Source organism: Crotalus tigris, unplaced genomic scaffold, assembly GCF_016545835.1.
Source record: "Crotalus tigris isolate CLP2741 ecotype Arizona unplaced genomic scaffold, ASM1654583v1 scf7180000018491.14276545383:2951260, whole genome shotgun sequence".
Lineage (NCBI taxonomy): Eukaryota > Metazoa > Chordata > Lepidosauria > Squamata > Viperidae > Crotalus > Crotalus tigris.
Window position 1 is genome coordinate 1827733 of NW_024097037.1, and position 22582 is coordinate 1850314.

Below are 22582 nucleotides of genomic sequence, written 5' to 3' on the forward strand. Positions count from 1 at the left end.
CCTGAGCTGAGCTGCAGAGCTGAGCCAGTCTTCCTGCCGGCTCCCCGCCAGGCTCCGGGCCTCAGAAGCGGCCAAGGGGCAGGGAAGAGGGTGAGCGACGGCAATGTCCACATGTGTGTTGGAGGCCAGCCGGCCAGGCCAGGAGAGGAGAAGCGGCGCCTTCTGAGCGGGAGCTGGCGCTTCGGCCGCACCCCTCTTGCGTGCGATGGGCTACACGGCGTGGAAAAAGGCTCCCGCAACCCCACCGCTGCGATGGCGTTCAGGAGGTTGAAGGGGCAGGCAGGTCTCGGGGGGGGTGGCTGGGAGAGGGCAAGAAGTGCCAGGATGAGGATGGGGGGCTCCAGGTTGGTGGATGTGAGAGGGCAGCCGGCGGCTCTGAGGCGTGCAGATCCTCCACGCAGCTTCCAAGGCCCCGGATGTGCCGCCACTTGGCTCTCCACCAGGCTCTCCACCAGAGCCTCCCCCCCTCCCCGGGCAATTGTGCGGAGCTGCTTGTGCGTCCTGGGCAGCGCCTCCCCCCTTCAATCTCCTTCCTTCTCCATCCCTTTCCCCTTCAATCTTCCTTCCTTTCCCCTTCAATCTTCCCTCCTTCCTTCCTTCCATCTCCATCCCTTGGCGGGTATGAGAGGGCAGCCGGCGGCTCCGAGGCACGTGGATCCTCCGCACAGCTTCTGAGGCCCCGGATATGCAACCGCTTGGCTCTCCACCAGGCTCTCTGCCAGAGCCTCCCCGGGCAAGTGTGTGGAGCTGCTTGTGTGTCCTTGGCAGCGCCTCCCCCTTCAATCTCTTTCTCCTTCCTTCCTTCCTTTCCCCTTCAATCTTCCTTCCTTCCTTCCATCTCCATCTCCATCCCTTCCCCTTCAATCTCTCTCTCCTTCCTTCCTTCCTTCCCCCTTCAATCTCCTTCCTTCTCCTTCTCCATCTCCTTCCTTTCCCCTTCAATCTTCTTTCCTTCTCCATCTCCTTCCTTTCCCCTTCAATCTTCCTTCCTTCCATCTCCATCCCTTCCCCTTCAATCTCTCTCTCCTTCCTTCCTTCCTTCCTTCCCCCTTCAATCTCCTTCCTTCTCCATCTCCTTCCTTTCCCCTTCAATCTCCTTCCTTCCATCTCCATCCCTTCCCCTTCAATCTCTCTCCTTCCTTCCTTTCCCCTTCAATCTCCTTCCTTCTCCATCTCCTTCCTTTCCCCTTCAATCTTCCTTCCTTCCTTCCTTCCTTTCACCTTCAATCTCCTTCCTTTCCCCTTCAATCTCTCTCTCCTTCCTTCCTTCTTTCCTTCCCCCTTCAATCTCCTTCCTTCTCCATCTCCTTCCTTTCCCCTTCAATCTTCTTTCCTTCTCCATCTCCTTCCTTTCCCCTTCAATCTTCCTTCCTTCCATCTCCATCCCTTCCCCTTCAATCTCTCTCTCACCTTCCTTCCTTCCCCTTCAATCTCCTTCCTTCTCCATTTCCTTCCTTTCCCCTTCAATCTTCCTTCCTTCCCCTTCCCTCCCTCCCAACATTTTTGAGCAAGGAAGAGTAAGCTTCTCCAGCGAGCATTGCTATATTGTTTTTGTGATTAATCACTATGCTTTAATTATGTTCAATTCATAACAATGAAAATACATCCTGCATATCAGATATTTACATTACGATTCATAACAGTAGCAAAATTACAGTTATGAAGTAGCAACGAAAATAATTTTATGGTTGGGGGTCACCACAACATGAGGAACTGTATTAAAGGGTCGCGGCATTAGGAAGGTTGAGAACCACTGTTCTAAACCATGAAAATCTTCTCAAAAGTCGGGGGTCGTCTTATACCCCCAGTCGTCTTATACGCCGGAAAATATGGTATATCAATTTAGCATCTGAGTTAAATTTTCATAAAAATAGTTCAAATAAACAGCAATCATTTGTTGATGTGAAAAATGGAGATAACAATAGTAAGACAATTTCCATAAGGCAATATCTAGGACTCTCAATGCACTTCATGTAAAATAAATTAGTAAATTAAACTCAACACTTTTTTCTTGAAATAATATATTCAGTTTCTACCAGTTTAAATAAATTGGCCTATTGTGAAGTTAACCTTGTCCTGATTGCTTAAATGTAAAAGCCTACTGGCATGCTTCCATTATCTTTTAGCTTTTAATATTCCAGTACAAAAGTTTTCAATTGTAACAGTTATTACACGGCACTTTAGTGTATTTTAAATATTTCACTTGCCTTATCTTGTTGCAATACTTCAAACCACCTTATATGGTTCTAGGACATTTTATCTGTAAATTAAACATGAGGCTAAAGCTGAGACAGCTTTGGTCTGTCTATATCTATGATAGCAATGAGATCCTGTCACCATTTCATAAATAAAATGTCATAATGTACAATTATAACCACATATAATTAAATATGTCTCTCTAACCCAATGCTGTCATACACAAGTCCTGTGCTGCAATTTTACGGCCTGGGAAGCAGTCTGTGAACTCATACCAAATATTTATTCATCCCCCTCCCATTGCTTCCAATATATGATCCCCCAAAACAACTATTATGTCATCACCTCAAAATCTATTTGGATTCTTCCCATTCTTCCTCCATCTACACAACCCAGGGAGCAGAAGGATGGTGGAAATCAACCTAGTTATAGATCTGTATTTCAGCAGGAAAAATGCTACTACATTTGGATGTGGTGTGCCACTAATGCCAGAGTCCAACAAGCAAGCAAGATCAAGCTCCAAACCAAATATAGCAGACTTCAAGGACTTAAGTTAACATTAGATTAACTTCGCTGGGACAATCCTATTATTTCACAGTGCAAGCTGGTATCCTATATTTGCTTCTCCTTTATATCAATCAGAAAAAATGAATTCAACAAGATGTGCTGCCTCCTGACCTTCTCTATTTGTTGTTGCTTTACCAAAATGAGAATACCTCCCCACATCCATCCACTGTTTGTCAGTAACATCCTCATTAGATACTCTACTGTCCTAATTACAAATGATTGTTCTAACAAAACTTATACCAATCATTGTAAGAGCTCTGTTAGCAGAAGAATTTAATAATCATTTAAAATAATTATATTGTGTTTTAGTTCCTTATTTTTATTCATTTATTTATTCGTATTCTGCCTTATTTTGCAAATAACTCAAGGCAGTGAACATATCCAACACACCTTCTTCCTCCTAGTTCCCCACAACAACAACCCTGTCAGATGGGCTTGACTGAGAAAAAGTAACTGACCCAAAGTCACCCAGCTGACTTTCATGGCTAAGGTAGGACTTGAACTCATGCTTTCTGGTACCTGGTGCCTTAACCACTAGATTGGCTGTCAAGATATTTGTGCACATACACCAGGGGTGTCAAACTCGCAATGTCACGTGACATGTCGTGACTTTTTTTCCATTGCCGGCAATGGGGGGGGGGGTGTTTTCAGCATGATGCATCCGGCCCATGGGCCGGCAGTTTGACACCCCTGACATACTCAAATATCTTGCCTACATATATTTACACATTATTTTTTACACTGGGACTTTAGTGTCTTGCTGAAAGAAAATATGTTTCCTTATTTGATGCCATAAAGACAGTGGTCCCTAAAAAAAAACCCCCAAAACTAAAGAGACTCAGATTTAGGAAGGCAAATCTAAATAGCTAAGAGACCAAAAGCTTATTTTAATCATTATTTCAGTAATTTCTAAATTTATCTAAATCCTGTTATTGCCAGAAATCTGCAGTATTAAGAAATCTAATTATGGTAAGGTCTGAAAAATATGTCCACTTAGAACTAGATCAGTCTTTAATGCAGCTATAACAAAAGAAAGCAAAATGAAATGGCATGATTATCTTAACATTTTCTTGGAAACCTATTAAAATTAAGTGTTCTGTTCACACAATATTATGTTTCAACACATGATTCTTATTTATATGGTAATTTAACTTTTTTTCTTAATATAAACAAACCTGAAATTGTTTTATGTTGTTGAAATATAAATACATTAGATTCCTACTTTTAATATTCTAATATTAATTCAAGAATGTTGTAGTTCAGCAATTTCAATTAATTTACATGATTAACTGTTTTCAGTTAAATGAATTAATACTGAATGATTTAGAACAGGGGTTCTCAACCTGCCTAATGCCGCGACCCTTTAATACAGTTCCTCATGTTGAGGTGACCCCCAACCCCCCATCCAGCTGGCAGGGGGAGGGTATCAAAAACTTGACCCCCCCAAAAAGGAAAAAAATGGGAAAGTATAGGTAGTCCTTGACTTATAACAATTCGCTTAGTGACTGTTAGAAGTTACAACAGCACTGGAAAAGCGAATTAATGATCATTTTTCACACTTATGATTGTTGCAGCATCCCCAGGGTCATGTGATTTACATTCGGATGCTTGACAACTGATTCATACTTATGACATTCACAGTGTCCCAGGGTCACGTGACCAATGGCCAGGGGGCATGGCCAGCTGATCACTCAGGTTGCAGAGTGCCTGTGGGGGGGAATCTGTGGGTCTCTGGGATGGGACTGGGGTGGGTGCCTGCCTTCCTTCCCTCCCCTTGTCCCTTCCTTCCTTTTCTTCTTTTCCTTCACCTCCCTTAGTCTCTTCCTCCTTCCCTCCCTCTCTCCCCTTGTCCCTTCCTTCTTTCCTTCCTTTCTTTCACCTTAGTCTCTTCCTCCTTCCCACCCTCTCTCATTGTCCCTTCCTTCCTTTCCTTCCCCCTCCCTTAGTCTCTTCTTCCTTCCCTCCCTCTCTCCCATTGTCCCTTCCTTCCTTCCTTCCTTTCCTTCACCTCCTGCTTAGTCTCTTCCTCCTTCCCTCCTTCTCTCCCATTGTCCCTTCCTTCTTTCCTTCCTTTCCTTCCTCTCCCTTAGTCTCTTCCTCTCCCTTAGTCTCTTCCTCCTTCCCTCCCTCTCATTGTCCCTTCCTTCCTTCTTTCCTTCTTTCCTTTCCTTCCCCTCCCTTAGTCTCTTCCTCCTTCCCTCCCTCTCTCCCATTGTCCCTTCCTTCCTTCCTTTCCTTCACCTCCTGCTTAGTCTCTTCCTCCTTCCCTCCCTCTCTCCCATTGTCCCTTCCTCCCTTCTTTCCTTCCCCTCCCTTAGACTCTTCCTCCTTCCCTCCCTCTCTCCCATTGTCCCTTCCTTCTTTCCTTCCTTTCCTTCCTCTCCCTTAGTCTCTTCCTCTCCCTTAGTCTCTTCCTCCTTCCCTCCCTCTCTCCCATTGTCCCTTCCTTCCTTCCTTTCCTTCACCTCCTGCTTAGTCTCTTCCTCCCCTCCTTCTCTCCCATTGTCCCTTCCTTCTTTCCTTCCTCTCCCTTAGTCTCTTCCTCTCCCTTAGTCTCTTCCTCCTTCCCACCCTCTCATTGTCCCTTCCTTCCTTCCTTCCTTCCTTCCCTTCCCCTCTTAGTCTCTTCCTCCTTCTCTCCCTCTCTCCCATTGTCCCTTCCTTCTTTCCTTCCTTTCCTTCCTCTCCCTTAGTCTCTTCCTCTCCCTTAGTCTCTTCCTCCTTCCCTCCCTCTCCCATTGTCCCTTCCTCCCTTCTTTCCTTCCTTTTCTTCCCCTCCCTTAGTCTCTTCCTCCTTCCCACCCTCTCATTGTCCCTTCCTTCCTTCCTTCTTTCCTTTCCTTCCCCTCCCTTAGTCTCTTCCTCCTTCCCTCCCTCTCTCCCATTGTCCCTTCCTTCCTTCCTTTCCTTCACCTCCTCTTAGTCTCTTCCTCCTTCCCTCCCTCTCTCCCTTTGCTTAGTCTCTTCCTCCTTCCCACCCTCTCCCATTATCCCTTCCTTCCTTCCTTCCTTCCTTCCTTCCTTCCTTTCCTTCACCTCCTGCTTAGTCTCTTCCTCCTTCCCTCCCTCTCTCCCTTTGTCCCTTCCTTCTTTCCTTCCTTTCCTTCCTCTCCCTTAGTCTCTTCCTCTCCCTTAGTCTCTTCCTCCTTCCCTCCCTCTCTCCCATTGTCCCTTCCTTCCTTCCTTTCCTTCACCTCCTGCTTAGTCTCTTCCTCCTTCCCTCCCTCTCTCTTTGTCCCTTCCTTCTTTCCTTCCTTTCCTTCCTCTCCCTTAGTCTCTTCCTCTCCCTTAGTCTCTTCCTCCTTCCCTCCCTCTCTCCCATTGTCCCTTTCTTCCTTTCCTTCACCTCCTTCTTAGTCTCTTCCTCCCCTCCTTCTCTCCCATTGTCCCTTCCTTCTTTCCTTCCTCTCCCTTAGTCTCTTCCTCTCCCTTAGTCTCTTCCTCCTTCCCTCCCTCTCATTGTCCCTTCCTTCCTTCCTTCTTTCCTTTCCTTCCCCTCCCTTAGTCTCTTCCTCCTTCCCTCCCTCTCTCCCATTGTCCCTTCTTTCCTTCCTTTCCTTCACCTCCTGCTTAGTCTCTTCCTCCTTCCCTCCCTCTCTCCCATTGTCCCTTCCTCCCTTCCCCTCCCTTAGACTCTTCCTCCTTCCCTCCCTCTCTCCCATTGTCCCTTCCTTCTTTCCTTCCTTTCCTTCCTCTCCCTTAGTCTCTTCCTCCTTCCCTCCCTCTCCCATTGTCCCTTCCTCCCTTCTTTCCTTCCTTTTCTTCCCCTCCCTTAGTCTCTTCCTTCTTCCCTCCCTCTCTCCCATTGTCCCTTCCTTCCTTCCTTTCCTTCACCTCCTGCTTAGTCTCTTCCTCCTTCCCTCCCTCTCTCCCATTGTCCCTTCCTTCTTTCCTTCCTTTCCTTCCTCTCCCTTAGTCTCTTCCTCTCCCTTAGTCTCTTCCTACTTCCCTCCCTCTCCCATTGTCCCTTCCTCCCTTCTTTCCTTCCTTTTCTTCCCGTCCCTTAGTCTCTTCCTTCTTCCCTCCTCTCTCCCATTGTCCCTTCCTTCTTTCCTTCCTTTCCTTCACCTCCTTCTTAGTCTCTTCCTCCTTCCCTCCCTCTCTCTTTGTCCCTTCCTTCTTTCCTTCCTTTCCTTCCTCTCCCTTAGTCTCTTCCTCTCCCTTAGTCTCTTCCTCCTTCCCTCCCTCTCTCCCATTGTCCCTTTCTTCCTTTCCTTCACCTCCTTCTTAGTCTCTTCCTCCCCTCCTTCTCTCCCATTGTCCCTTCCTTCTTTCCTTCCTCTCCCTTAGTCTCTTCCTCTCCCTTAGTCTCTTCCTCCTTCCCTCCCTCTCATTGTCCCTTCCTTCCTTCCTTCTTTCCTTTCCTTCCCCTCCCTTAGTCTCTTCCTCCTTCCCTCCCTCTCTCCCATTGTCCCTTCTTTCCTTCCTTTCCTTCACCTCCTGCTTAGTCTCTTCCTCCTTCCCTCCCTCTCTCCCATTGTCCCTTCCTCCCTTCCCCTCCCTTAGACTCTTCCTCCTTCCCTCCCTCTCTCCCATTGTCCCTTCCTTCTTTCCTTCCTTTCCTTCCTCTCCCTTAGTCTCTTCCTCCTTCCCTCCCTCTCCCATTGTCCCTTCCTCCCTTCTTTCCTTCCTTTTCTTCCCCTCCCTTAGTCTCTTCCTTCTTCCCTCCCTCTCTCCCATTGTCCCTTCCTTCCTTCCTTTCCTTCACCTCCTGCTTAGTCTCTTCCTCCTTCCCTCCCTCTCTCCCATTGTCCCTTCCTCCCTTCTTTCCTTCCCCTCCCTTAGACTCTTCCTCCTTCCCTCCCTCTCTCCCATTGTCCCTTCCTTCTTTCCTTCCTTTCCTTCCTCTCCCTTAGTCTCTTCCTCTCCCTTAGTCTCTTCCTACTTCCCTCCCTCTCCCATTGTCCCTTCCTCCCTTCTTTCCTTCCTTTTCTTCCCGTCCCTTAGTCTCTTCCTTCTTCCCTCCTCTCTCCCATTGTCCCTTCCTTCTTTCCTTCCTTTCCTTCACCTCCTTCTTAGTCTCTTCCTCCTTCCCTCCCTCTCCCATTGTCCCTTCCTTCCTTCTTTCCTTCCTTCCCTCTTAGTCTCTTCCTCCTTCCCTCCCTCTCTCCCCTTGTCCCTTCCTTCCTTTCTTTCCTCTTTGTCCCTTCCCTCCCTTCCATTGTTCCTTCCTTCCTTCCTCTCTCATTGTTCCTTACTTCCATGCTTCTTCGTTCCTTCCTTCCTCCCCCCCCCCATGCCCAGGAAGGGACAAGGGAAGGGGGATAGGCTGCCAGTGTGGCTGGGGGCTTTGCTGCCAGCAAACCTGCCTGTGCACAGGCAGAGACAGGAAAGCTCCGCCCAGCTCACTTGTTCACTTCGCCGAAAGACGTGTCGCTTGCTAAGTTAGCAGAAGCTCCAGGATCAGCACTGGGCTACAGTTGATTTGCGCTTCTGCTAAATTAGCAAGCGGCTTGTTTTCTATCAAAGCTCAAGCAAGTTTGCTGGGCAGGAGCCAAGGAGAGCAGCTACAGCTGCAGAAGCGCAGATCAGCTGTAGAGGCTCACCCAATCCTGGACAAGAGGGAGGGAAGGAAAGACGGAAGGGACAAGGGGAAAGAGGGAGGAAAGGACAAAGAGGGAGGCAAAGGAAAGGAAGGAAGGGACAATGAGAGAGGGAGGGAAGGAGGAAGAGACCAAGAGGGAAGGAAGGAAAGGAAGTTCCAGCCAGGAGAGGCTTGCCAGCCCAGCTGCCGAGAAACAGAAGAGCGCAAAGCCAAGGAGAAGAAGGTGGCAGTTTCCTCCCAAAGGGGGCTCCTTTTCTCCACCCCTTCCCTGGGTTTGTGGGGAATTTCTCAGCACCAATGCTGACAGGTGCTACTTTGAGCCTGCCGCGAGCTTTCTCGCCCCCTTTGCTTCTCCCCCCCTGCTTTCATGAGGATTGTGGCGCCCTTGGGAAGTCCATCAAAGCTTAGGAGAGGAGGAGGAGTCCCTTCCTCCTTCCCTCCCTCTCTCCCTGTCAAGCCCCGGCGGGCTCATCATGAATGGGCGGCGGAGGAGACGAGGATGGGTGGGGTGGCAAAGGAGATCTGCAGCCGTCGCCAGGCCTCCTGGCTGACAAGCGCAAGTTCAGGGGTCGCCAGCTGACGGACGCAGGAGTTGGGTGCTGCGTGGCCTCCCCTTGGCTGACCTGCATGCACGAGAAGAAGTCAATCCGGTTGCTGCACAATGAGTCTCTGGGGAGGGCGGGGCCTTGCTCTGCGCCTGCGCTCTTCATGTGCCCCCTACAGGGCACATTTGATAGAGTTTGTGCAGACTGCCGCCAAGCAGCATATTTTCCAGAAACAAGTGAGGTGGAACAGAGGGGGGGAGGGAGAGAAGGCGGTTGACAAGCCCTGCCTAAGACCATCGGAAATATGTGTTTTCCGATGGTCTTAGGCGACCCCTGTGAAAGGCTCGTGCAACCCCCAGAAGGGTCGTGACCCACAGGTTGAGAACTGCTGATTTAGAAAAAGCTGTACTTTATAGTGGACTTAAACTAGGGAGAACAGAATTTAAAATCCCTGCTGCATTTGCAAATCTAAGGTTTATCAACACCTTTTGGTCTACCTACATCACTAGAAGAATTCCCCCCCCCCCAAAAGTACAGGGGATTGTTATATATAATCTGCTATCTCAAGGAAGAAGAAAAAACACAAAATGGAAAATGTATTTTTAGAGCTAACTTCTATTTCAATATCTATCCAGCTGAAATAAGAGCAACATATTTGTATTTGTTCCAATCATTAAGAATTCTGTTCACTGAAATAGCAAACTGGTGCTTTTCCTTCAATTAATTTAAGGACATTGAATATAAAGACTAAGAAATATCTAAGAGCAGTGGTTCTCAACCTGTGGGTCGGGACCCCATTTGGGGTCGAACGACCATTTCATGGGGGTCGCCAAACAACGCAGTCCACCATTTTTTTCCCCTTTTCCTTAGCTGTGCTACTCCCTTTTATTCTATTGGCTTTTGAAACCCAATAGAATAGACTCTCTTGAATAGAGTCTAATTCTATTGGCTTTCAAAAGCCAATAGGAATTGTCCAGGCTGTCTCTGCCCTGCTGAGCCCGCCAAAAGTCCCATTCTGCAAATGGTGCTGTACCAGTTGAGTAATCCTCGACTTACGACCGATTGAGTAGTCCTCGACTTACGACCGGTTGGGGGTCGCTGCATTAAAAAGGTTGAGAACCACTGCCTAAGAGGGAGGAAAAATGGTTTCTCCAGGCGCTGTAATTAGCACCAGGCTCTTTTCTGCTACATTCTCTCTTCTAGACATGACCTTGGACTTGTCCATGAGCTTTTGAGAACTCACAAAATGCTTCAGCAGCAACATTCATAAGGCAGTGTGCTGAATGCAGCAAGAGTGGCTTTTGGCTTTGCTTCAATCAAGCAATGAATGTAACACTGACTCTGTCTTACCATCTGTAGCCATGCAATGCAAAACAAGACACCAAACAGCTGGGATAAATTAATTCCATTCAGCCAAGAATCAATTTCAACGAGCCTCAAATACAAAACACATAAAAGTTTCCTGACAAAGGTACATCTGATCACATCACAAAGATACTATTTACCCTGCTTTCCACTTTCCTCCTCATAACACTGACAAAATTATCTCCAACAAATGCGTACTGCATCCTAAAGGGACAATCAATGAGGCTGGCTTGTGATTAAATGACATCATATTGCTTGGCAGTTTTATTTTTATAACTCTGTCAGAGCTCTCTATTCTCCAGGGTAAAATTATCCACTGGGAAGGACAGAATGCATGACATCTCATCCATCATCTGTGCAGATAATAACTAGGAAATAGTTTCCCAAAACAACCCATGGATGTTATTTAACTTTTGTAGTCCAAGGAGTCTCTCTCCTCAAAATGCTTTTTTACACACTCTGAAGCATGGCTAATACAAATTTCCAAATTGTGAGTCTTTGCAACAGATGGTAAAATTGGCAAGCTGATACAGTCTTCCAGATGGCTTCGGACATTCTGCCCATCATCCTCATTCTTGATCACAAATGGAGCAGACAGAGGGAGGGAACTGGGAAAATGTAAAAACTGGTGGTGTTCAGGATAACTGGCCTCCCTAGGGTAGTATGAATAATTGCCAGGGATATGTCTGCTCCTTTTGACCTCTTCCATAGGCATCTTTATGGTGCTAGGCAGATCTTGATTCAAAAGCTACTCCTGAAATGAGTGCAAGTTGTGCATGCTATCTTGTTGCAATTCTCTTGTTTTTACTGATGTATAAGGATTCTTAATTATTGAAATTGCTTTTGAATTTTTAGCTATGTTAGATACTTTCTGACATGAAAATGAGAGTGAAATGACAGATTTTTTTTTCTAAAACAGACAGTAAATTTGATTTTCTAGGTGGTTTCATCTAACCACTGAGCTGAGATTAAAAAAGACTTATTACTAAAAAGTCTCATCCAGCATGTTGTAGGTAATATGACATAGAAATTTAAAACCAGTTCAGAAAGAACAGACCTTTATTGGTTGCAACCAATGAAAAATAAAGCCACAAATAAATTGTAAAATCTGAGATCTAAGAGACTTTTGAATAAATGTTCCTTCATATGGTAGAAAGAACAGCTTTATTGTAAGGAGATTCTTACTGGAAATGGCAAGAATAGGACCTTCCTGAAATGACTTTCACTGTAAATTTGAATATGAGTAAACATGTTTCTTTCAGGATTTTTATGTACATTCTTGCTGTATACAGGCTGTCAGATAACATATAAATCTGCAATGAAATGACATTTTTCCCTTGAAGATTTAAAATAAATGATAGACCTCTCAAGTTTGTTTGGTTCAGTGTAGTACTGGGAATAAAATCTGGGAAAAGCGGTTAAGACGTGCCTGCCTCCTTATTGAAATCTAAGCAACAAAAGCTTTTCACAAGGCAATGGTTATACCTACCATAAATGTGTCATTTCTAACAAGTTATCTGCTATATCAAAATTATGTCAACAAAAACAAAAACAAACCCTGAATAAAAAATACTATCAAACTGTTCAGTTTAAAGATGGAAACAGCAAAATATATTACCCATTCCTCAGAGCATGCATTTAAGAAGAAAAAGTTTTGTCATAAATCACAAATTGGTAGAATCTATTAAAATGGCAATGATTATAAACTTTACACAGAATATTTTTCTCTGCAGTAATCTGGGGTATAAGTGTTAAAGTCAGAAGTAATTATTTCCATTTAAGTTGCAGTCCTGGAATGCTCATTTAGTCAATGACTAAAAAGAAAAAAAACATAGTGTAAAACTCTTAGGATTTCTTTTTTTATTAACTAATTATTTTATTATTTTATTTTTCTTTGCCCAATAAAGCTTAAGTCGCTGTTTTTCTTCATTTATTGACACCCCTAAAAGTCCTGGCTAGTGGCATCAAGTAATAATGTGTTAACTATCAGTGCACTAGAAACACAAACATAATTGTGTTTATATTTCATGAGCAATTGGCATTGTTACTGTCTCTTAGAAATTGATTCACTTTTGCTATTTCCCTGTAATAGCTGAGACAACATTTAAATGACTTTATAGAAAATATGAGGAAAGGTGTCAAAAAAATGGGGGAGAGAAGATATTTTCCCCTTTTCTGTTCCCTTTTTTGTTTTAATTAGAGGGGGGAAATTAAAATAGAAAAATTGTGATATTAACATCCAAGCGTACATAATATGGAAAAATCAGATATAGTTCTGCCTCAAGTAGTCTCTCTCCAATACAAAATTCTGACTTTTATGTAAGTGCTATTTTGATCTTTATAATCTTCCTACACAGAAAATATATCTACATTCTATGGATACTCCATAATATACAAACATGAAAGGAAAGAGTAAGGTTGAAAGAAGCAAAATAAATCTACTGTGAATAAAAATGCCTTATAACATATCACTATATCTCTATCACCAATGAAATTTTGCATATTAAGTCTTCTCCCTGTATAATTCATCATAATTTTCTCACCTAATTCAACATAAACAGTATTTATTAGACCTGGGATATTATTGCACTGGCAAAAAAGGAATAATGTGACCAGAAAATCTATCTCTCCTTGAAAGTATACCAAGCAAAACAAAAACATTGGGGTTTTCTGTAACTCATGGTTTTTTTGTGCTAAAGGAATTCCTTGTATTAAGCAAAGTAAAAAAAACAACAACCATAAACACTGTGTGAGCCAGAAAAAAGGAGGGAGGAAATGGGCTTAAAATGGATCAGCCTCTAACTTTCTTAATTGCAGCCCATCCCCAAAACAATATCTCAGGGGGGAATTTTGAATTTTTTTCCTCTCCATTTTTAACTGCCAGTTTCTCCTACCATATCGTATTTGGCCGCATTCCATTCTGTATTCAAAGTATTATCCTGCTAACAGATAAAAAGGTTTTTCATATAATTCATTTCAAATATTGGGTTGGAAATAAATAATAAACACATATATACAGTTTTATTTTTTGGCTAACTTTGTTCTTAGAAGATAAATTAGCATAACAGACCAGCTGATGGATACTGAATGCAGCTGGCTCAAACAAAGATGACATTGTCTGGATCAGGTGTCTTCATGACATCTGTACAATTCATAATCCTAACGAACCAGTAAGAGAATATTACAACCATGGCCAGCTCTTGTCTTCCTGAGATCTTGTGTTAAATTACAGAAATATATATGTAAATGAGCTTTACTGAAAAATTTTAGTCACAGACAGCCAAGAGTAGAAAGTTTATTAAAGGGGAAATTATTCATGTAATAGATAACCATTGAGAATAGAAAAAATTCCATAGCTACCGTAATCTTGAATTTTTAGCATCACACCTACACCTCAATTCAGACAAAATCCAAAGTTCAAATTAGACTGGAGAGCAGGGATTCTGTCCCCTCTGATTTATTATGATAACTGGAAGGCAATCAAATATGTACAGTAAAAACCAAGCTTGCCTGCAAGGATTATTTGAGGTGGATTATTGTTAGAACTGAAACTGTTTAGGCAAGAACTAACAGCTCTCAGTTAGACACTATATGTAAGCACTGGATAGACATTTCTCAAGACAAGGAAGAGAACAGCCAAATTTCCACTGGCTAGGAATGTGTACTGTGTCTCAAAACATTTACCAAATTCTTCTGGATGGGACCCAATTTGGCAGAACTGAAACCTGGAGCATTTTGCTTAGTTTTTCTGGACATCAGCTAAAACAATATCCACAAGGTTTTAGAGAACAAATAGGACAAGATTAATGCTCCTCAACCCTCTCTTATGGCTTGTGTGCTAAACTTCCTGTATATTAACTCTAATTATGATGTAAAGATAAGATGTGTTTATACAACAGATGGAATCTCTACATAAAAGTTAAGAAACAAGTTGGGCTCCAAATTTTTTATTCTATTACTTAAATTTAATTGTTCAGTATTCTTGCAATGGTCTGGAGATTTATTGAATAAACTATCATGTAAAAATAAGACCAGATTTTTTTTTTTTTTGTCTCCAAAAGAGGGACCAGGTCTTATTTTCGTGGGATGTCTTACTCACCTTGAGCACCGACAGCCCTACCTAGCAGGTCCGCTTCTTCTGCAGCCAATGGAGCAGGTGCATTCTGCAGCTACATTCTGGCCTGCATAACTGTACATAACTGTATTGTAATTTTCTGCATATCTTACCTAGAATTCAGAAGCCTCTCACAAGTCATGCTATTTAACTCATAGCTTTAAGTGAATTCCACAATTGCCTTTTTCAATTATTCAGGTATCATTCCATTTAAGATATACCTGAAACTTTCTCATCCACATGAAGAACATCAGAAACTTTCTGAATTACAACAGGCACCTGGGGAAATAAAGCTTAGTCCTATTTGTATGTGAATGGACAGTTCTATGCTGGCTAATTCTATGATACAAAAGTATGTTAGGTTTTCTACTACATGAACCTCCAAAATAATTATGGTGCACAAACAAATTTGCAAAAAAAATAATTTAAGACACATTAAAAATCAAGAAATCTTTGTTGTGTACATTAAAGAGGTTTATAACATCAATTCTGGTTTAGTCCAAGATTTTAATCAACAAAGGATGTACAATCTTTTGTTTTCATTATGAATAATAAACTGGTATTGCAGTAATGGAGAATATAACCAACACTTAAAAGGAATTTTTGGGATTCCCAAAAGTTTCCCCCAACAGGTTTATCTTAGCAGCAAATATACACTCCAGTAATGATGTATACCTATCATGAAATAAATGATAGATATTTAATGGTTATTAAATACTGGGATTAAATGTGACAGCTAGGGCCAAAATACCATAGATGCTTTGCTGATAATATTATTAAGGATGGAACTTGCATTTTAGTAGACATCAGTGTTACCATATTCAGCTCACTGCCAAACATGTTTTTCTATACGAAATTAACTACTACTGGGGGAGAAAAAACAGAAATTATAAATGCATAGTGACTGTTACTAGGAGACAACAAACACTTTTAGCAGTCCCAATTCTGGATAGCTGGATGGCTTAGGGCTTTGATGGATAATCAAAGAAACTACTGGACAATTCATCCGGTTTTCTAAATCTGTATTGAGATGCCCAAGAATCCCAAGTTAAATTTTAAACCAAGAGCATTCTTTCTTGCAACAATTTTTGGGATATTTAAACTTATTCCCAAGTATTTAGGAAATACATTACTGCTCAAAGAAAACAAGTTATTTTCTTTTCATGATTTTTCAATTTTACAAAGGATTAAAGGAAACAAGTTATTTTCTTTTCATGATTTTTCAACTTTACAAAGGAAATCAGGATGTAATCATTCTACCAATGTATAACTTTCTGCTCATGCTTAAAAGCATCTAAAACTAAGCATAACATATTGAAACAATTTTTTTTAAAAAGAATGTTGAGAAGGCATTACATTTTAAAGCCTCAATTCTATATCAAAACTTAGAAGGATGAACTGAGAAAACCTCAATAAGTTCTGCTCTGCTTCCAGTGAATAAAATTTAGATTTACGTATAAACTATTCTTTTGGAAGAAAATATGGGTTTAACTCTTAATCCATGCAAAATTCAAGTAGTTGTTAAATTATGGGATTCATCATATATCCCCATTACTCTCCTTAGCTTTCTACTGAAATAACTCATATCTGGCTTTTTAGAAGAGTATTTGCTTAGTAGAAACTGCAACTGACAAATAAAACCTATAAGACTTATGACTATCTTCATATTGTTTGCCCAAAATACTCTGAAGAGAAGTAAGGATGTAACATACAGTTGGTACATTTATTCTTCAACTTAGCCATAAAATTGTTAAATAGCAAACTTGCCTTTTTCAAACTGTATATGGCTGGAAGAATTTTGCTTACCCAACTTTATCTTCTGTCATTTATAAACTGTCTTGATGTGTCATCCAAGTGCAGGAACATGCTAAGATATAATGGTCCTAGCAATATTCTTTCTCCAGTCTTGATTTAGTATTTAAGAAAAATGTTGGCAGTTTATAAGATAATATATATCATTCATAATATGTTGGATTTCTCTGTCTTTAATTTTCTTGCATAGCCATAATCTGAAGATGTATACAAAGACATAAAGGTATAGGTTATAGAAATTTAAAGGATTTGGTCCATGAATTGTTCCCATCATAGAATAGTTTTGGTGGTCAATTCCTGAACCAAAACACTTGTGATTCAGATGCTTTTGTCAATGCATGGAATCAGATAGGGATAGAGCCATGGTGGTATAACCACTAGAATGCAGTATTGCAGGCTAACTCTGCCCACTGCCAGGAGTTCAGTCCTGACCAGCTCAAGGCTGACTCAGTTTTCCATCCTTCTGAAGGCAGTAAAATGAAGACCCAGATTATTGGAGGCAAGATGCTGACTCTATAAACCATTTATACAGTCCCGTAAAGCATTATGAAGCTGCATATTAGTCTAAGCGCTATTGCTATTTTGTTCCACTCAATAGTGGCTTGAGGGAAAGGGATGTGAAAAAGCCAAGGACATGGCTGTTAATTGAAGACAGACAAGTGGAAAAAGGAAAGTATGGGGACTGGGAAAATGGTGGAATATTACCTAATGTGTCATTGGCAATGGGAAGGGGCGTTGCCTTTTCTCAGTACGGAGATGGAGAATCCACCAATGGGTTTTCTCTGTCTGCCTGCTCTTGAGACCAAGTAGCCAAACTTGACACGCCCCCTCTTGCTAGGAGATCCAGTCTTGACGAGGGCGAAAGTGGCTGATGCAAGGACGAGGTGTTGGCTCTCAAATGCCTAATAACGGCCTAACTGACCTTAGGGTGGATGTGGATTCTCCATCTCCGTACTGAGAAAAGGCATTCAGGTAAGACAACGCTCCTTCTCCAGTACAGGAGATGGAGAATCCACCAATGGGACATACCAACGCCTCACTGTCCTGATGGGTGGGAAACAGATAAGGCCGAATCTACGTCCCTGGAGACCACTTGCTGGAGGACCCTCCGACCAAAGGAGGCATCCGATGAAGCGAAGCGGTCAATCCTATAATGACATATAAAAGGGGAGGACGAGGACCATGTTGCAGCCCTGCAAATCTCTTCGATGGATGCCTGAGTGGCCCATGCCGCAGATGTCGCAGCACTGCGAGTGGAATGGGCTGTGATATGACTTGGAGCCGCAGGGAGGAAGATTGCTACGCCTCCACTATACAGGCCCTGATCCACCTGCCAATAGTGCCAGTGGACACCTTCTGTCCCAGGGAAGCCGGACGGAAGGAAATAAAGAAGGCCTCAGATCTGTGAAAGGGTTCCGTACGTTTGATGTAACGCCGCAGGGCCCTGCGGACGTCCAATGTGTGCCACTGCCGCTCCAAGTCATGGGAAGGATCAGGACAAAAGTTAGGCAAGATGACTTCCTGTGTTCTATGGAAGAGTGAGTTGACCTTGGGCACGAAGGTGGGATCCAACTGAAGAACTACCCGGTCCCGGTGGAAGATGCAAAGATCATTCCTGACCAAGAGAGCAGCCAGCTCGGAGATACGTCTGGTTGATGTGATGGCAATTGAGAATGCGACCTTAAGAGATAATGCCTGCAATGGAATATTAGTGATGGGCTCAAAGGGCAGTTTCGTGAGTGCGCAAAGCACACGAGGCAGTTCCCAGGAAGGAAACCTGTGTACCACAGGAGGCCTAGTGTTGCATGCACCCTTAATGAAGGCGCGTATCCTGGGGTGGTGAGCTAGAGGAACTGAGTCCGCACAAGTGAGCAACGTTGATAAGGCCGCCACCTGCCTACAAAGGGTCACAGGGGCCAGGCCTCTGTTCAGACCTTCAAGGAAGTAGTCTATGATCTGGGGAATAGTTAATTTGTAGACATCCAGTTGCCGCCTTCTGCACCAATGGCAAAAAATTTTCCATGTGGAATCATAAATGCGATTGGTTGCCGGCCTACGAGAGGCCTGAATCATGGTTATTGCCCATGGTAAGAATAACTCGTGTCATGATGCTGTGCTCAAGCGCCAGGCGACTAACTGCAACCACTGAGGGTCCGGGTGTTGGAGGATCCCCTAGTGTAAGGATACACGATGCGAGGGAATCTTCCAAGGAGGAAAGCGGGAGAGATTCATTAGGTCGGCAAACCAGGGCCTCTGTGGCCAATAAGAGGCCACGAGGATCATTTCCGCCTGCTCCTGGAGCAGTTTGCGGATGGTCGCCGGAATGAGCGGAAGGGGAGGGAAAGCATAAAGTCGACCTTGCAACCACGGAGTCCTCAGGGCATCCGTCCCTTCCGTCCCCGGAAGGTAATAACAGAAGTACCTGGGGAGTCAGGCATTGCTCGACGATGCAAACGGGTTGAGGACCAGATGGCCGAACCTGTGGGATATCTCGGAAAAAAGATCCGGATGTAGTCCTCATTCCGAGGGGTCTATTGTAGAACGACTCAGAAAGTCTGCCTGCTGGTTCTTGACCCCCAAGATGTGTTCGGCTCTGAGGGAGGCCAGGTTGGACTCTGCTCAGGATCCTAGTAACCGGGCCTCGGACATAAGGGACTTGGACCTGGTGCCCCCCTGCCAGTTCACGTGGGCCTTGGACTCCAGGTTGTCCATGAGGATCAATACGTGACGGACCCTGATCCGTCACATATTGATCCTGAGCTAAGTGAATGGCCCTGAGTTCCAGCCAATTGATGTTGTGTCTCAAGTCTGCGTGGGACCAACGGCCCTGCGCAAGCAGAGACTGTAGATGGGCTCCCCAATCGAATAGGCTGGCGTCCATTGTGATGGTGGTCCGACTCCTTGAATGGTGACACCTTGGCTACCGCTTGTGAGAACCACCAGCATAGAGACCTGAGGGTGTGGACCGGAAGTCTCACCTGCCGGCTGGATGCACTGGCATTCAATCATTGGAATGGTAGGAGGAACCATTGGAGATCCTGTAAGTGTAGTCTGGCCCAGAGAACTATGGCTATGCAGGAGACCATCTTTCCCAGAAGCTGGGAGAGTAAGACCAGAGGAATGGTGCGGTCCTTGTACACTCGGCGAGCCAGGTCCCTGATGCTGAGCAACCATTCCTGGGAGAGATAGACCATGCAGTTTGTGGTGTCTATGATGGCTCCCGGGTGCAGAAGCCTGGATGAGGGAACCGTCTAGCTTTTTTGGAAGTTCATCGAGAACCTGTGCTGTTGGAGAACCTAAATAGATAGTTCCAGGTCCGACTGGGCAGCCCGGAAGGAGGACGCTTGGATCAAGATGTCGTCCAGGTAACACTGGACACATACCGGTACCTTCTGTAAATGGGCAACTAGCACAGCCAGTATCTTGGTAAACACCCTGGTGCCGAGGAGAGGCCGAACGGGAGGGCCTTGTACTGGAAGTGACGGCCCCTGTAACAGAACCTGAGGAACCGCTGGTGATCTGGATGGATGGGGATGTGGAGATACGCTTCTGTGAGGTCTATTGACACCAGGAAGTGTCTCTGTCTGATGCCTCCCAGGATGGACTGGAGTGATTGCATTTTGAACTTTTTGTATGAGATATAATAGTTCAGACTCTTGAGGTCTAGAATTGCCCTCCATCCTCCCAAGGTCTTGGGGACCACGAATAGGATGGAGTAGAATCCCCTGCCTATGTGGTCCGGCGGTACCGGTTCTATGGCCTGAATCTCTAGAAGATGTTGAATGGCCTTCTGCATAAGTTCCCTTTTGATTGGAACCCGAGAAGTGGAACAGGTGATGAAGCGACCCGGGGGACTGGCTAGAAACTCCAGGGACAGGCCAAACTGGATTGTTTGTAAGACCCAGGCATCTGTGGACGTGAGTTCCCACTGATGGAAGAAGTGGGCAAGTCTCCCCCCTATGGGAAGTGCAGTGTGAGAGTCACTTGGACCTCCTGTAGGGGCGTCCTGCCCCTCAAAATGGCCTCTTGGATTGGTTCTGCTGCCTGGGTCAAAAGCCCGACATGTCATACGGACGGTCATATGGTCTGTCCTGTTGGGGTGTGTATGAACGGGAGGGCTGGGCAGCTGCCGGACCTGCTGCCAGCCGAAAGGACTGCCTGTGAAAATAGGGAGAGGCACGTTTGTTGGACCGTTTATTAAGATGAGCCATGATCTTCCGCTTGTCCTTGTTTTCGACAAGGTACGGATTCAGAGCCTCCCCAAAGAGATTGTTGCCCAAATAGCAGGCAGTTGTGAGATGCCATTTGGCTTTGGCGTCGGCCTGCCAATGTTTCAGCTATAACATCCTTCTGGCTGTGATGTTGGCTAGAGACCTGGAAGCAAAGTTGGCCGACTGAAGTGTCGTGTCCACAGCATACTCAGTTGCGGCCACCATTTTGCTTAGGTCCTGGTGAGTCCGAACGTCCTCAGAAGGGATTCTGCCCTGAAGCTGACGAAGCCATAAAAGTGTGGTTCAGACAAAGAAGGACGCACAAGTGGCCGTTTTAATTGCCCACGCCGCTGATTGATGGGTCTTTCAGAAAGTTTGGTCCTATTTCCTGTCATCTGCTTTAAGCGCCTCAGACATGTCCCCAGTGACCGCAGAATGGGACACCAGAAGGGTCCAGGCCTCATGTACCTGGGGACCTCCAGGGCCTCAGTTAGGTTTGTAGAGGTACTAAAAATCTTTTTATCTGTCCCGCCTACAGGAGGAAATGAGGAAGGGGAGACCCATTGCTTTTTGATCCCTTTGAGAAATATAGAAGGACAGGGAATGTGATGCTGGGTTGCCACCGTTTCGAAGAATATTGGATTTGGGCTAGAATCCGATGTGGCCTGTGGTTGAGGGAACTGATCGGACCTATGTTTGCCGTTGAGGTGGCCTTGCGTAGCAAGGGAAGAAACAAGGCTGGATTGATGGGGAGGGTTCAGAGGGAAGTTCCTCCTCCTCTGACAGATGGAAGTCTGGCTGATCCTCACCCTGCGGAGATGAATATCCGCTAATTGAGGAGTGTGCAGGAAATGGGGCATTGTCTTACCTGAACGCCTTTTCTCAGCATGGAGATGGAGAATCCACCAATGGGTTTAGACTGTATTTCTGCCCAATCAGATCAAGTCAGCCAAAGTTGCCACGCCCGTCCTGGACCATAGAGATCCCAGTCTTGATGCGAGCATAGCCATTGACTGACAGCAAGACGTTGTGACTCACAAACTAACTAACCCTAGGCCTAAATGACCTACAAGGGCGGGAGTGGATTCTCCATCTCCGTGCTGAGAAAAGGCGTTCAGGTAAGACAACACCCCTTCTCCAGCACTGGAGATGGAGAATCCACCAATGGGACATACCAAAGCCTACTGTCCCTGAGGGTGGGTAGTAGACTGGTTCGGTGTGGCACTTTGATGTAAAACCTGTTGGAGAACTCTCCTACCGAAGGAAGCCTCAGCCGAGGCAAACCTATCAAGTTTGTGGTGTTGTATGAAAGGAGATGGTGAAGTCCATGTAGCCGTCCTACAAACGTCCTCAATGGATGCCTGGGTGGCCCATGCCGCAGAAGTAGCTGCACTCCTTGTAGAGTGGGCGGTAACTTGTTGTGGAACCGGCAATGACTCAGCCTGATATGCCCCGGCAATGCATGCCCTGATCCACCTGCCAACTGTCGAAGAGGAAATCTTCCGACCCCTGGAGGAAGAATGGAAGGAAAGAAAGAGGGCTTCAGACTTATAGAACACCGCTGTCCATGAAATATAGTGCCAAAGTGCCCTGTGGATATCCAGACTATGCCATTGCCGTTCCAGAGGATGCGATGGGTGGGGGCAAAAATCTGGCAGCACTATTTCCAGAAATCTATGGAACAGAGAATTGACCTTAGGGATGAAAGTAGGGTCGAGTCAAAGGACCACTTGATCCTGTTGGAAATTGCACAGGTCAACCCGTGTTGAAAGTGCTGCCAATTCTGAGATACATCGTGCCAACGTGATTGCCACCAGGAACACCACCTTGTGAGACAGGTAGCGAACATCGCACGTCCTCAGGGGCTCAAAGGGGAACTTGGTAAGGGCCCGGAGGACCCGTGGTAATTCCCATGAAGGGTACCTGTGTACCGTAGGGGGCCTGGTGTTAGAAGCCCCCTTAAAGAATGAGCGAATTAAGGGGTGATGTCCCAAGGACCCCATCAAGTTGCAGGTGAGGACCGTGGAAAGAGCAGCAACCTGTCTGCGCAGCGTGTTTATGGCCAAGCCCTTCTCCAGGCCCCGTAACAGACAGTCCAGAATGTGGGGAACCGTGAGTTCCAAAAGTGACAAGTGAAGATCAGAGCACCATGATTGGATATTCTTCCACGTGGCCTCATATATTCGGTTTGTGGAAGGACGACGGGAGGCCTGGATGACAGTTATGA

The 22582-nt window shown here is 44.9% G+C and overlaps 1 protein-coding gene across 15 annotated transcripts in view; it reads right to left on the reverse strand.

Moving 5' to 3' along the window:
- The window catches only part of RBFOX2 (RNA binding fox-1 homolog 2), a 266284-nt gene that overhangs the window by 40856 nt on the left and 202846 nt on the right, over nt 1-22582 (reverse strand). The window lies entirely within an intron of this gene.